Below are 12,006 nucleotides of genomic sequence, written 5' to 3' on the forward strand. Positions count from 1 at the left end.
CTACCCATGTCTGTCACCGAGGAAGGGCGGACACAGAATGGGGAATGTAGGGATGGTTGCTGGCCGGGTCTGGTCACGGCCAGGGCTGGCGTTCGGAAACAAAGGGTGTGACGACCTCACATCATATGGTTGACCGAAGCTGGCGTCAGGTCCCAGAGGACCGGAGAATGGAATGTGGGCGACGGGTGAAGTGTCCCGCCACATTGTTCGGCCACCCATCTAGGCATGCCCTCATACCTACAAAATATATGGGGTAATACAAGCACACTGAAACACATAATTCACATAATAAAGACGTGCTTATCTGTATAAGACACGTGATGTATGCACTATAGCCAATCGCAAGGCTCACAAGTAAGACATCAGAAAAGTCATAAAACTCACATAACAAAGATGTCAGAAAAGAAAGCACAGTGGCCATACACAAAACTCACACTAGCTGTGACAGCACTGCGAATTACAGGCCAAGAAAAAGTGGGACAACACTAGAGGCCTAAAACAAAATAACAAGGCGTTTCTATATCAAATAAATTGCAAAATAAAAATGCACTATAAAAATCATAACACTGCACAAGTAACACATGATGGCGATAATAACAAAGTGTGTTGGATGAGTGGCCTGTGTTTGGTGCAGAGACAGCCACAAGAAGACACCATAGTTTTTAGCAGAAGACTGACGGCTGAGAAATCCAAAGTCTTGACGGGATCAGCAGCAAAGCAGTCGAGTTGCATTGATGGCGACTTAAAAAGTACAAACTTGAAACAGGGACGGCATCGATGATGGTTTGAAGTCGTACGGGCATAGGCTAGCAGGGCAGGCTTGGCATAAAAAGCTTGAAAGAGGCTCTAAAAGCAGCTTGAAGAAAGCACCTTAGATGTGTAGTAGCGTAGCAGTTTGCGTCAGTGTTGGCTTAGCAGGTTACCTGGAGGCAATGAGGATAGCTAGGCCAGGAGAACTTGTAGCATCAACTCCTTCCACCATTTTTATGTACTAGTTAATACATGAGCTGCTTCTTCTTCTTGTACTTCTGTGTAGAGGTGACCAAAGAAATGTGGTGGTAAAGCTGCTGTATAATAATAAAATAATGCTGTACTTTAAAAGATAAGTGATGAGCTGTCTGGGGGTCACGTGTCTGCCACTGAGGCCAGGTGGACACGGACTACTCATGTCCGCCACCAAGGAAGGGCGGACACACATTGCGGGATGTAGGGATGGTTGCTGGCTGGGTCAGGTCACAGCCAGGGTTTGCATCTGGAGACAAAGGGTGTGAGGGTTGACCTCACACCATGTGGTTGGCCAAGGCTGGCGTCAAGTCCCAGAGGACCTAAGAATGGAATGTGGGCGGTGGGTGAAGCGTCTCGCCACATGATATGTCTAAAGCAATAGCAAAAGTTTTACCAAAATCTCTAAAAGAGCATGACCAAGACTCATTAAGGAAAAACAGATCACTAGTAAAGCGGCCTTGATGGAACCCATACTGGCGAGCAGATAGAAGGTTGTGAACTGATAGATGTTTAGGAATCTTCCCGTTGAAAGTAGATTAGGAAACTTTAGACAGGCAGGAAATTAAAACAATTGGATGGTAATTTGAGGGATTAGAACGGTCACCCTTTTTAGGAACAACTGAATGTAGGCATACTTCCTGTAAGAAGGAAATATAGATGTTGACAGACAGAGTTGAAAACACAGAGACAGGTCAATGACATAGAAACAGTAATCATTCTAAGGAAAATCAGCAAAATATCTCCTCAGGTCCACCCAACTAGCAGAGGCAAAACGGCAGAGGCACCTCTGCTTAGGGGAATCCTGAGGAGGGATTGGAGCGATAGAACAAGATACAGAAATAAGATTGTGATCAGAGGAGCCCAATGGAAAAGTTAGGGTTACAGCATAAGCAGAAAGATTAGAGGTTAGGAAAAGATCTAGAATGTTGGGTGTATCTCCAAGATGGTCAGGAATACAAGTAGCGTGTACCACCAACTGCTCTAGGTCGTGGAGGATAGCAAAGTTAAAGGCTAGTTCACCAGGATGGTCAGTGAAGGGAGAGGAAAGCCAAAGCTGGTGGTGAACACTGAAATCTCTATGAATGAAGATCTCCACAAAATGGAAGAGTCAGAATGTGCTCCACTTTGGAGATTAAGTAGTCAAAGAATTTCTTATTCTCAGAGGAGTTAGGTGAGAGGTATACACCACAGATAAATTTAGTTTGAGAGTGACTCTGTAGTCGTAGCCAGATGGTGGAAAACTCAGAAGATTCAAGAGCGTAGGCACGAAAGCAAGTTAAGTCGTTGCGCACAGAGACGCAACATCCAGCTTTGGAGTGAAAATAAGGATAGAGAAAGGAGGGAAGAGAAAAGGGGCTACTGTCAGTTGCCTCAGACATATGTGTTTCAGTGAGGAAAAGATGAGGAGGTTTTGTAGAGGAGAGGTGGTGTTCTATAGATTGAAAATTAGATGTAAGAGCACGAATGTTGCAGAAGTTAATGAAAAAAAAAAAACTTGAGGGGGTGTGGTCCCCTCCCCAGATGGGTACTCCAGGGCTGGTGTAGGAGTTGCCGTGATAATTCACAATTCTCAGTGAAGGGTGTGTGTGTGTGTGTGTGTGTGTGTGTGTGTGTGTGTGTGTGTGTGTGTGTGTGTGTGTGTGTGTAATTAGGTGCTTGTAGTTTTGTGTGAAGGAAGAGAGTTGTCTTTAGAGGGCAGGCTGTGACTGCACCTTTATGTTGTGAGACACAAAGGATAATGTTCAGTTAATGGGAGTACTTATTGTTTTGTCAGGTGCCTACTACCTCCTCCTTGCATGTTAAGATAACTTTAGTGTTAAGATAACTTTAGTTTAGTGTGCTCACATTAGCTGGAGCTTCAGGGTATCTCCATGGTTTAACTCATTGTTGCAAGGATGTACAACAACGATGGATTGTGTTGCACCTTAGTACTAAGTTACTATTTAAATTTTTTTTTTTTTTCACTGGCCTCTGGTTTATAATTTTTTACAAATAAATGTTTTGGCCGTCACTCTGCACTTTTCATCTTCCTGTTTCTACTTGCGATTCACACTGATGTCCCACAAATGTGACTGGCCTTTCTGAAACCAAAACTTTCCAGGCAAGAGAGAGAGAGAGAGAGAGAGAGAGAGAGAGAGAGAGAGAGAGAGAGAGAGAGAGAGAGAGAGAGAGAGAGAGAGAGAGAAAGAGAGATAATTTCCATGCTGTCTCATTGTATCTCAGTGCATTCATAATAAACTCTTAACCGTCAAGACACTGTCCCTCCTCTCACAAGGCCCGACGGAACGGTGGCCACCAACAGCAAGGACAAAGCCCAGCTGCTGGCCACCCTTTTCGCCGGGAAGATGGAGGTGGACGACCCTGAAAGGTCACCGCCTCTTCTGGAGCAGCAGTGCAGAGAGACTGTAACCAAGGTGGAGGTGACGCAGGGGCTTGTCGAGCGTCTGCTGCAGGGGCTCGATGTACAAAAAGCTAGCGGTCCCGACAACATCAGCCCGCACGTTTTGAAACAATGTGCCCGCGAGCTGGCTGTACCCCTCACCACAGTGTTCTCTGCCTGCTTATGGGAAAATACCTGGCCCTTAGTGTGGAAAGAGGCCCGGGTAGTTCCCGTACACAAGAGGAGCTCCAGGTCTGACCCAAAAAATTATCGACCCCTGCTCTCTGTGGTGGGGAAAGTGTTCGAGAGGGTGGTGGCAGATGTGGTGTGTCGCCACCTCCAGGACAATTACCTCCTCTCGGACCAACAGTTTGGGTTCAGACCTGGGCGGTCCACCTCCGATCTCCTCATGCTCCTCACCGGGGGCTGGCAGGACGCCCTTGACGGTGGCCTCGACTCTGTTGTGGTGGCCCTGGATATAGCGGGCACCTTCGACAGGGTCTGGCATGGGGGCCTTCTGGAAAAGCTGAGGGCAAAGGGGATCCAGGGTGACCTCCTTCAGCTCCTTGGCGACTACCTCCAAGGAAGGACCCTCCAGGTCTTTGTCAATGGGCAAGCGTCCGAGTCCCTCCCGGTAAGAGCGTCAGTGCCACAGGGCTCGGTGCTGGGGCCAGTCCTGTGGAACATCTACGTGGACGATTTTCTCCGACAGCTGCCGGCGGTCTCAGCTTATGCTGACGATTGCACTCTCTCCTGTACCTACCCTCGACACGAAAGTGTGCGTGCTGCTGAAGAGATCAATCAGCAGCTTGGGGTGATACAGGAGTGGGGGGCACGCTGGCAGGTGACCTTTGCTCCGGAGAAGACACAGGCAATGGTAGTTTCTCGATCCCCCGCTGCCGAGCCAGCAGTGGAGGGAGGGCTACGCTTTGGTGGCCTTCCTCTCGAACTCCAGGAGTCCGTCAAGATTCTGCGGGTGGAGGTGGATCAAGGGCTGCGGTTTGACCGCCCCGTCAAACACATTGCCCTTAAGGCCTCACACCGAGTCTCCTCCTTGAGGAGAGTGGCCAACTTGCTCGACAGGAGAGGGAGGCTCTTGCTCTACAAGGCCCAGATACGGCCTTATTTAGAGTATGCCGCCCTCTCCTGGATGTCCTGTGCTGCCACACACATCAGCAAGCTCGACGGCATCCAGCGACGGGCGCTGCGACTGGTGGAAGCAGCAGGTGCCCCAGCCCATCCTGAAGCTCCCGTCGACACGCTAGAACACCGCAGGGACGTGGCGGCCCTTGTGGTGTTCCACAAGGCACAGGTGCAGGGTGTGCCACATCTGGCGGGACTACGGCTGCCCACCAGAGTCACCTTGCGGGACACGAGAACGGTGTTATCCAGTGGTGACTCAGTGGAAGTGCCGCGTTCCCGCTCCAGCCAACACCAGCGCACCTTTTGGGGGCGAGTCTCCAGACTGTGGAACGTCTTCGCGTCCTCCGTCCCTCATATCAGGGGGATGGATACCCAGGACGTGAAGTTAGCAGCACACCACTGGAGGGGCTCGTTCCCAACCTCCCTGCTAACAATATTAACATAAGACCATAAAGAATGTATATATATGTACATATCTTTATATTTATATTTGTGTGTTGTGTCCCACCCCTAAAATAGGTTGCACACGGCAGTGCGCCTTCGGGTGATAATGTACCTATGTTTAAATTAAAAAAAAAAGAGAGAGAGAGAGAGAGAGAGAGAGAGAGAGAGAGAGAGAGAGAGAGAGAGAGAGAGAGAGAGAGAGAGAGAGAGAGAATTTCCATGCTGTCTCATTGCATCTCAGTGCATTCATAATAAACTCTTAATCTTTAGAAGTAATAAGTTAAGTGCGCTTTCCTCTCCCAATATCTATCTATTTTTTTTTTTTTTTTTATTATGCGCTTTCCTCTCCCATTTTTTTTTTTTTTTCATGTCCTCTCTTCCCCAGTCCTCAGATAGTCACCCATTTCCCCAGGATTGTTGCTGCCTCTTGAAGGAGCCCTTGTGCCTCTGCCCTTTTTTTTTTTTTTTTATGTAGGAGGGACACTGGCCAAGGGCAACAAAAATCCAATAAAAAAAAATGCCCACTGAAATGCCAGTCCCATAAAAGGGTCAAAGCAGTAGTCAAAAATTGATGAATAAGTGTCTTGAAACCCCCCTCTTGAAGGATTTCAAGTCATAGGAAGGTGGAAATACAGAAATAGGCAGGGAGCTCCAGAGTTTACCAGAGAAAGGGATGAATGATTGAGAATACTGGTTAACTCTTGCGTTAGAGAGGTGGACAGAATAGGGATGAGAGAAAGAAGAAAGTCTTGTGCAGCGAGGCCGCGGGAGGAGGGGAGGCATGCAGTTAGCAAGATCAAAAGAGCAGTTGGCATGAAAATAGCGGTAGAAGACAGCTAGAGATGTATCATTGCGGCGGTGAGAGAGAGGGTGAAGACAGTCAGTTAGAGGAGAGGAGTTGATGAGACGAAAAGCTTTTGATTCCACCCTGTCTAGAAGAGCAGTATGAGTGGAAACCCCCCAGACATGTGAAGCATAGTCCATACATGGACGGATAAGGCCCTTGTACAGAGTTAGCAGGTGGGGGGGAGGGGTGAGAAAAACTGGCGGAGACGTCTCAGAACACCTAACTTCATAGAAGCTGTTTTAGCTAGAGATGAGATGTGAAGTGTCCAGGTCAGATTATAAGTACAGGACAGACCAATGATGTTCAATGTAGAAGAGGGGAACAGTTGAATGTCATTGAAGAAGAGGGGATAGTTGTCTGGAAGGTTGTGTCGAGTTGATAGATGGAGGAATTGAGTTTTTGAGGCATTGAACAATACCAAATTTGCTCTGCCCCAATCAGAAATTTTAGAAAGATCAGAAGTCAAACGTTCTGTGGCTTCCCTGCGTGAAATGTTTACCTCCTGAAGGGTTGGACGTCTAAGAAAAGACGTGGAAAAGTGCAGGGTGGTATCATCAACGTAGGAGTGGATAGGATAAGAAGTTTGGTTTAGAAGATCATCAATGAATAATAAGAAGAGAGTGGATGACAGAACAGAACCCTGAGGAACACCACTGTTAATAGATTTAGGAGAAGAACAGTGACCGTCTACCACAGCAGCAATAGAACGGTCAGAAAGGAAACTTGAGATGAAGTTACAGAGGGAAGGATAGAAGCCGTAGGAGGGTAGTTTGGAAATCAAAGCTTTGTGCCACACTCTATCAAAAGCTTTTGATAAGTCCAAGGCAATAGCAAAAGTTTCACCAAAATCTCTAAAAGAGGATGACCAAGACTCAGTAAGGAAAGGCAGATCATCAGTAGAGCGGCCTTGACGGAACCCATACTGGCGATCAGATAGAAGGTTGTGAAGTGATAGATGTTTAAGAATCTTCCTGTTGAAGATAGATTCAAAAACTTTAGATAGGCAGGAAATTAAAGCAATAGGATGGTAGTTTGAGGGATTAGAACGGTCACCCTTTTTAGGAACAGGCTGAATGTAAGCAAACTTCCAGCAAGAAGGAAAGGTAGATGTTGACAGACAGAGCTGAAAGAGTTTGACTAGGCAAGGTGCAAGCACGGAGGCACAGTTTCGAAAAACAATAGGAGGGACCCCATCAGGTCCATAAGCCTTTCGAGGGTTTAGGCCAGCAAGGGCATGGAAAACATCATTGCGAAGAATTTTAATAGGTAGCATGAAGTAGTCAGTGGGTGGAGGAGAGGGAGGAACAAGCCTAGAATCGTCCAAGGTAGAGTTTTTAGCAAAGGTTTGAGCGAAGAGTTCAGCTTTAGAAATAGATGCAATCTGATTGAAATAAAGGAGGGAAAGAAGAAGAAGCAAAGTTATTGGAGATATTTTTGGCTAGATGCCAGAAGTCACGTGGGGAGTTAGATCTTGAAAGGTTTTGACACTTCCTGTTAATGAAGGAGTTTTTGGCTAGTTGGAGAACAGACTTGGCATGGTTCCGGGCAGAAATATAAAGTGCATGAGATTCTGGTGATGGAAGGCTTAAGTACCTTTTGTGGGCCACCTCTCTATCATGTATAGCACGAGAACAAGCTGTGTTAAACCAAGGTTTAGAAGGTTTAGGTCGAGAAAAAGAGTGAGGAATGTACGCTTCCATGCCAGACACTATCACCTCTGTTATGCGCTCAGCACACAAAGACGGGTCTCTGACACGGAAGCAGCAGTCATTCCAAGAAAAATCAGCAAAATATCTCCTCAGGTCCCCCACAACTAGTAGAGGCAAAACGCCAGAGGCACCTTCGTTTAGGGGGATCCTGAGGAGGAATTGGAGCGATAGGACAAGATACAGGTATGAGATTGTGATCGGAGGAGCCCAACGGAGAAGAAAGGATGACAGCATAAGCAGAAGGATTAGAGATTAGGAAAATGTCAAGAATGTCGGTCAGGAATACGGGTAGTGTGTTGCACTAATTGCTCTAGGTCGTGGAGGATAGCAAAGTTGAAGGCTAGTTCACCAGGATGGTCAGTGAAGGGAGAGGAAAGCCAAAGCTGGTGGTAAACATTGAAGTCTCCAAGAATGGAGATCTCTGCAAAGGGAAGAGGATCAGAATGTGGTCCACTTTGGAAGTTAAGTAGTCAAAGAATTTCTTATAGTCAGAGGAGTTAGGTGAAAGGTATACAGCACAGATAAATTTAGTTTGAGAGTGACTCTGTAGTCGTAACCAGATGGTGGAAAACTCGGAAGATTGAAGAGCGTGGGCACGAGAACAGGTTAAGTCATTGCGCACATAAACGCAACATCCAGCTTTGGATCGAAAATGAGGAAAGAGAAAGTAGGAGCGAACAGAAAAGGGGCTACTGTCAGTTGCCTCAGACACCTGAGCTTCAGTGAGGAAAAGAAGATGAGGTTTAGAAGAAGAGAGGTGGTGTTCTACAGATTGAAAATTAGATCTTAGACCGTGAATGTTGCAGAAGTTAATGAAGAAAAAGTTGAGGGGGGTGTCAAGACACTTAGGTTCGTCGACAAAAAGGAAGTCCGACCTGGGGACATTTATGGTCTCCTCCCCAGATGGGGACTCCGAGGCTGGTGTAGGAGTCGCCATGATGATTTTGAAATTTTTGAGTGAAGGGTGTGTGTGTTATTAGGTGCTTGTAGTTTTGTGTGGAGGAAGAGAGTTGTATTTAGAGGGCAGGCTGTGACTGCCCCCTTGTGTTGTGAGACACAAAGGGAAACGTTCAGTGAGGTCACTGCTGGATTTAATTATAAGTTCACAGCACCCCCTGAACAGTATTTTAGACCTCACTGGGAGTAATTATCGTTTCGGCAGGTGTATACTGCCTCCTCCTTGTAATATCATCAGCACAGATGAGGTGTGAGTATGTAGACAAGAAGAGGTCAGAGAGGAAGACATAGAAGAGCAGAGGCCTTAGGATGGAGCCTTGTGAGACACCTCTCAGTACTGGGTGTGGGGAAGGAGATGGAAACACCCACAGCCACCTGAAAGGAGCAGCCTGTGAGAAAGTCACGGAGCCAAGTGAGAGTGGATCCCTAGTTACTAATCTTACAGGCTCCTCTATCACTCTTAAGGATGGTGTTCACCTTGGGTCTTTCACTATCGTTGATGAAGCCTCTTTTCAGGACGTTCCAACTTTGATTGCAGCTGTTTCAACCCAACCTGCTTCACTCTGTTCCCCTGTTGAACTGGCCAGTCAGTTGGAAGCACATACTAAGGATGCTGATTTCCCTGATGTGAGAGCTCATCTTAACGACTTGCTAGTGACCCACAGACAAGCCATTGGTGAACCCTTAGGCATTACTGCTCGTGTGCAGCATCACATCGATCTTGAACCTAATACACGTCCTATTTATATACCTTTTTACGTTTGCCTCACTCCCAGCGATAAGTTGCACATAACTTAATCCAAGAAATGCTTGATGAAGGTATTATTCAGGAGTCACATTCTCCGTGGAACTCCCTACTTTTTATAGTGCTAAAGAAGGATGGATCATATCGTGCAGTAGTAGACTTTTGGCGATTCATTGTTGTCACTCAACCAGACCATTACCCTCTTCCTGTTATGTCAGACCTTGTACAGTCTATAGACAAAGGTAGTTCTGTCTTCACAACTTTAGATCTTAAGAGTGGTTTTTAGCAGATCCCCTTGTCTCCTGACAGCCGTCCTATCACTGCTTTTTCTACACCTACAGGACATTATGAGTGGCTCCGTTGCCCCATGGGACTTTGTAATTCCCCTTTAACCTGCCAACTCCTTGTTAACTCACTTTTCCATGGCTTGATTGGCAAAGGGTTATTTGTGCATCTTGATTTAATTTTAGTATTCCAAGACTTAGACAGTCATTTTTAAAAACTTTCACTAGTTTTTTAAAAGTTTATAGATGCTGGCCTTAAAATCAACTTACCCAAATGTAAATTTTTTTAGGTCACGCATTGAACTCTTGGGGCATATTGTAGACAAAGATGGTATTCACACCACTAATGATAAAGTAAAAGGTGACCAAAATTTTCCAATTCCCAAAAATGTTGAAAATGTTAGATCCTTTTTAGGACTTGCCGGGAAGCATTGTGCATTTATAAAAAAAAATTGCCACTATTCCCTTTTCAGTAGGAAGCTAGCCATCAGCAAAATTTTTACACACTTAAATCAGCCTTAACTCATGCTCTTGTCTTATCTTTTCCAGACTACTCGTTGCCTTTTATCATTTGTACAGACACTTCTGAACTTGGTCTCGGTGTTGTCATGATGCAACAAGTAGAGGGTTGTCATCCTAATGTTATTGCTTATGCTAGTCACGTTGTTAATAATGTAAAGCCGAGCTATTCAGTAACTCACATAGAAGCACTTGCTGTTGTTTGGTCACTCAAACACTTTCGTGACATCATTTACAACTACCCTGTAACCATTTACACTGACCACTCAGCTGCTACGCTGCTTTTCTCAGGCAAGAGTCTTACAGGCCACCTTGCTAGATGATTTTTAATTATTGAAGAATTCAATCCTGTGATTAAGTACTTGCCAAGCTGTGCTAATCTTGTTGCAGATGCACTCTCACGTAATGTTGCTGTTGCTGCCATTACTCAAACTTTTAACTTTTCCCTTCAGGAATTAGCTGCAGCTCAGCGTGACGACCCTGTATGGTCTAAAGTAATTTATGCCATAGAGTCTGGCGATGACACTACTTTACCAAAACTACCAGTTCCCTTGTCTGAATTTGATGTTCACAATGAAGTCCTCACTCATAAAGTTAAAGTTCATGAACAAAATGTAACTCAGCTTGTTATTCCAGAGTCTAGTCCCTACTTTACTACATCATATTCATGATGCCCCTCAGGCTGGTCACCTGGTCGTGACAAATCCCTAGTTATGGCTTGTACTAAGTATTATTGGCGAAGATGGACCTTAACATTACCACACATGTTGCTCAGTGCTTATCATGTGCACTTACCAAAGGTACCACTAACACTGCACCCATTCTAGAGTATCCTACTCCTGCTTGTCCTTTTGAGACTGTTGCTATTGACCTTCTGTCCTTACCTCGCAACATTCAGGTCTCTACTTATGCTCTAGTGTGTGTTGATCATTTCAGCTGTTTTGTAGTTTTAGTTCCCTTGCCTAACAAGTCTGCTTCAGTCGTTGCACATGCTTTAGTATCTCATCTTTGTCTTTACACCACTCCTCCTGTTTTGTTGAGTGATAATGGGACAGAGTTAAAAAATTACATTCTTAAAAGCATTTGCCACCAGTATGGTATTACCCAGTCATTCATTACCGCGTATCACCTTACTTGAAATGGGTTAGTTTAACGCGTCAATAGAAAAAAAAAATTAGAGATCTTACATGTTGCAGGCCAACTACAAGAAGCTTGGCAAGACTGGCTCCCTCATGTGGCTGCTTGTATCAACAGTTCCATTAATGCCTCCACAGGTAAAACGCTTCATTATATTGTGTATGGCTTTGAAAAGCGTTTGCCTTGTGATCTTTTAGTTCAGCCTCGCATTCCAGTCTACTCAGTTAATGACTATGAACAGAATCAGTTGTGAGCGCACCAAATTATTCATGATTCAGTTTGGCATAACCTACAAGTCTCACGCGCTGAGATGTTACAAAAGCACAACCTGTCATTTTTAAAGTAAATGATGAAATGATGTTGTTTTCAAGTCTGCACCTGAGCCTCAATCTGAATTGACTCCAAAATTTTTAGGTACTTACCTTGTTACAGAGTGTAAATATGGTAACAAATTCAAAATTTATACTTTTAGAATAAAAAAAATCAGAGGTTGTCCATGCTGATAGGCTGAAGAGAAGTGATATCCTAGTGCCCACTTCTTCCCAATCGCCTATCTGTATTCCTGCTCCTGCTCCTCCTCCTTCGTCTCACTATAATTTACGTCCGAGGGCAGGCTCGTATCTTTTTTTTTTTTTTTTTTTTTTTTTTACCTTTACAATTCCTACACTGTTGCTGTCCCGGCAATTTTTATCGTTACTTGCATTCTCTTATGCTGGGAGGGGTTTTGTTTGCTGTCTTGGCTTCATGCCAAGAGGGATCTACTTAATGCTGTCCCTACACTGTTTGTATGGGGAGGGATTATTATTTATGTATATTAGTATATGTGTCTTTTCCTT

The sequence above is a fragment of the Scylla paramamosain genome, chromosome 13, assembly GCF_035594125.1.
Source record: "Scylla paramamosain isolate STU-SP2022 chromosome 13, ASM3559412v1, whole genome shotgun sequence".
Classification (NCBI taxonomy): Eukaryota; Metazoa; Arthropoda; class Malacostraca; order Decapoda; family Portunidae; genus Scylla; species Scylla paramamosain.